This window comes from Octopus bimaculoides, chromosome 30 (assembly GCF_001194135.2).
Source record: "Octopus bimaculoides isolate UCB-OBI-ISO-001 chromosome 30, ASM119413v2, whole genome shotgun sequence".
NCBI classification, from domain to species: Eukaryota; Metazoa; Mollusca; class Cephalopoda; order Octopoda; family Octopodidae; genus Octopus; species Octopus bimaculoides.
In genome coordinates this window covers 3,032,887-3,037,130 of record NC_069010.1, presented here as the reverse complement: position 1 = coordinate 3,037,130, position 4,244 = coordinate 3,032,887, and the positions used below count along the sequence as shown (strand labels likewise).

The 4,244-nt window shown below is 39.0% G+C and overlaps 1 protein-coding gene across 4 annotated transcripts in view; it reads right to left on the bottom strand.

Annotated features, from left to right (window-relative positions):
• Positions 1 to 4,244, bottom strand: part of LOC106883927 (E3 ubiquitin-protein ligase MIB2) — a 19,187-nt gene that overhangs the window by 13,015 nt on the left and 1,928 nt on the right. Inside the window, exon 1 of one of the 4 annotated variants that reach the window (XM_052978151.1) lies at positions 2,051 to 2,433. The exons of 1 other annotated variant lie outside the window; for it this stretch is intronic. The gene's annotated coding sequence lies outside the window, so the exon portion shown is untranslated. Of the gene's footprint in view, positions 1 to 957; positions 1,500 to 2,050; positions 2,434 to 4,244 lie in introns of those variants that run through there. 2 more of the 4 variants (XM_052978153.1, XM_052978152.1) reach the window with 2 other exon arrangements.

Below are 4,244 nucleotides of genomic sequence, written 5' to 3'. Positions count from 1 at the left end.
CTGAGGCAGCATTCATCCAAACTTTCAAGATCCAACCTCAGATTTATCATCGCATTGTCTCTCTACTACCTCTGTCAAATGAATAACCAAAATTGGCCTTGGTTACGAAATAAGATACACAAAAACGTGTTTCTGAATTACGTGTATTTACTTTATATACATATGAGTTGAAAACGTTCTTCTAGCATTCCACTTAATATCTATGTTCCATGCTGGCATGGATTGGAGAGTTATTAATGTAGAAATATGGTATCGTAGCTACTAACAGTTGAGGGTTGCGTAGTCTAGACGGCGTTTTTAGATTTCATTATTCTCTTTAACCCGGGCAACGCCGGGTGTTTCTGCTAGTAACTTATAAAAGTCAAAATATTAGAACATTAAAATTTATCCTCTCTAATAAATCAATTGCTAAAGACGTTCTAGCTATGGCCCTCCCATATGTATTCATTATCTATGTGTAGTTCACGCAGCTATTTAGAGATACCATTGTTGGTTTGTAATAAAGTTTATAATTACAATGTGGAATAATTCTCAGAAGCCATCCATCTGATAAATAATATCCGAAATAGAGAGAAAACATATTTAGTGCATTCCACATTTAAAGTTTGAGGTAGGATAAAAGATATGGTGAAAGGAAAATATATATCTTGTCACCAAATTGCTTGATATTTAAACAGTTCTTGTTTACTTCAATATATACACAAATTAAATTTATAGCAAAATTACATTTATATTCAAAGTTTAATATTAAAATATAAATCAGCTTAAAAACTCCGTTGATTGAAAGTAGACAAAATTAGCTGAGTCATTGCAATGTCGGACGCAATAATTTATTCTCTATCTACAAACTGAATGAGGCTAACATGGCTTTTTATCTTTCACTATTTGATAGCAAGAATAACAGACTAAAAGGATGATCATATGAAATATTTAGACTTTGGACAAAATGCCTTGTACCATTTAATCTGTTTTTTTTTTGCGATCTGATTTCAAATCCCGTTGTGGCCTGTCTGTGTGGTACATTTGGATCTTTTTGGTTTGACGGGCAACATTTTTCATTTATGTTTTATGTAGTGTTTTTGGTACCGAAACACTTTCAAACTTCGTACATTTGTATATTTTGTTTTATAGAACAGATAAAAAATTTTGTATTCGAAGTTATTTCATGTAAAAAGTTGTCGTATTTCGGTAATTTCAACCAATAACTGACGTCTATTGAGGTGAAAACAATTACTGCCGTAAGAATGTAAACAACATTTTCTAACGTTGTTATGGGATCTTTTCCTTTGAATAAAATTAGTGCCGTTGTTTGTCAACAACTATTCGTGTTACTGTTATTTATGACATCGTTCGTGCGTTTGTACTGGTTTTAGCTTTATGGTTTTAGGGTTAGGGTTCGGGATTTAGAGTTAGGGTTAGTTTTGCCATAACCTCACTCTTAACCCTAACCCTAACCCAAACGTACGAACGATGTTATAAATAACAGTACCGCCGATAGTTGTTGACAAACAACGGCACTAATTTTATTCAAGGGAAAAAATCCCATAACACCGTTACGGCAGTAATTGTTTTCACCTCAATAGACGTCAGTGATTGGTTGAAATTACACAAATACGATAAATTTAACATGAAATAACATATTAAGAAGAATTTTTTGTTAAGAAGGCTAAGAGAAAAAGATGTTTTATATGACACATTCTATCAGTATCCCAAGTTTGAAAGTGTTTCATTAAGAAAACAAGTGTTGCCCGTCAAACCAAAAAGATGTTTTATATTATATTCCGGAAATGTAAATAAAAGGTTCCACTTGTAACACTATAAAAAGTTTTCACAGTTTCTAAATGAAAATAATATAGCCTGAACAGGATAAGCTACCCCTATTTTGCAGATCGTTGGCCGCCTGCAAATTAGGGGTAGCTTATCTTGTTCAGGCTATATTATTTGTTCACGTTGATCGTAATTTGAATTTAGTTATAATGAATGTTTTTACAATGTAAATGTTTTTAGCAAATTGTGTGTTAATTATAATAAAGATCATCGTAATAGTTACCAATTAGGTTTCAGTTTTAGTCTGACGGTTTTCTGTCTCGGAACGTTCCTCCCTGCGAATTCAGTTCTGCGATACAAAAGCTGCTACGAAGTTTATTACATACTATACAGGAGTGGCAATTATCTCCTCATGTATGTGTGTGTATGTTTTAGTATGTGTGCGTTTGTCGATTACGTAAGGAAACTAATCTCACTAACTGAATATTATATTACTGTCCTCTACTTCCAATTTACTACTACTACATTCTTTCTATCTCTCTTGGCTGACGTCTTCTCTGCCATCGCCACTTCTTTACTTGACCTCTTTCTCTGCAAATGACTCACTGCTTCTAAAGCAGGCTTTGTTGGGGACTTTTTTGCGACTTTCTACACACACACACACGCACACACAAACACACCCATGCACACACACACACATATATATACAATATATACATAATTGTAAATACATACGTAATACATACATACATACATACATACATACGTTCTTACACACACACACACATGCATACACATAAGCACATATATAAACACACATACATATACACACAGACATCTTCAACGCAAATCGACTCCCATCATTTTTCGAAAGATTTCTTTCTAAAAACGACTTTTCTCTGTTAAACCTGTTTACACGCAAAACCCTAACAAAACACACACACACACACACACACACACACACACACACACACACACACACACACACACACACACACACACACACGCACACGCACACATACACACACACACACATCCAATGTTTTGTCCTGTGCTGACCATAGCGACTTCCTTGATGTAAAACCTTTGTGGTCAATACAGAAGTCATCATCATCATCATCATTAAAAAAAGGGCTGTGAGCTGGCAGAATCGTTAGCACGCCGGTCGAAATGGTATTTCCTCCGTATGGTATTTCCTGCGTCTTTACGTTCTGAGTTCAAATTCTGCCGAAGTCGAAATTGCCTTTCATCCTTTCGGGGTCGATAAATTAAAGTACCAGTTGCGTACTAGGGTCGATGTAATCGACTGGTCCCCTGCCCCATAAATTTCAAGCCTTGTGCCTATAGTACAAAGGAAGCAGATGTCTGCAGCCTTTCAGCAGCACTTTGCTCGACTGTCGGGATGGGTGGTAGGACGGATAGCAGAGCAGACTTCGGCGTCTACCTGCACGGCCTTCCGCGACTCTCGGCGAGCGAAGCAGACTGCTGCGAAAGGCTGATAACAGCCGCAGAAATACAAGAAGCGATGAAGAGTTGCAAGAGAGGCAGATCGCCGGGTTTGGATAGCCTGCCCCACTTTATATTTCAATACCAGACTTCTTTGCCGGCCTCTACGGCAACTGGCAACAAAATGGGAGAACTCCCACTTTTGTCTGTCGATGGGCGGTGGCATTGCTGAGAAAGGACCCACACAAAGGGGACGTTGTAGAGAATTTCAAGCCCATCACTACTTTAAGGTTTTGGCCAAGGTGTTATCCAAGAGGCCGGCGCTTGTCGTGACAAGCCGGTTGGTGAGGTGCAAACATGTGCCATCCCAACCAGGACTATTCACGTCAACGTCTATCTCATGCGCTACATCATAGAGAGGGTGGGTAACGGAACTGGCATGGACGGGGCCTGATCAATTTAGATCAATCTAAAGCCTTCGATAGGGTCGACCATCAATACAAGGCAGCCGGTTTCGGTCCGGTTTTCTGCGGCTGGATTGTTGCTTTGTACAGCGGCATCTGCTTGGTTCGGCTGAATGGTCACCAGTCAGAACCATTCAGCATCTTACACTCGGTCCGTTAAGGGTGCCCTATTTCCTCCCTTTTGTATGTACTGACCCTTGAACCACTACTGCGGAAGTTGGAGGTATTGAGGAGTATCCTGCGTGATCTAGGATGTGGGAGAGGCGTGTCTGCTTATGCTGATGGTGTCGCCGTGATAGCATCGAGCCAGGCGACACACTAAAAGAGTATGAAGTGGTGACAGGAGCAAAAATTAACGCGGAAAACTCAGTTGGCTTGCAACTCGGCACCTGGGTAGGCAAGCCCATGTTATATATACAATAATAATAAGGGGCGTTACCGTATATACGTTTACAAACCTAGGACGTTATATATACCTCCTTGACTCAAGTTAGAGAAGGGGTGCGTATTATACACAAGGTTTAGGTTTTTCAGAGGTACAGCCCCCTAAAAATCCCCTGCGTATTA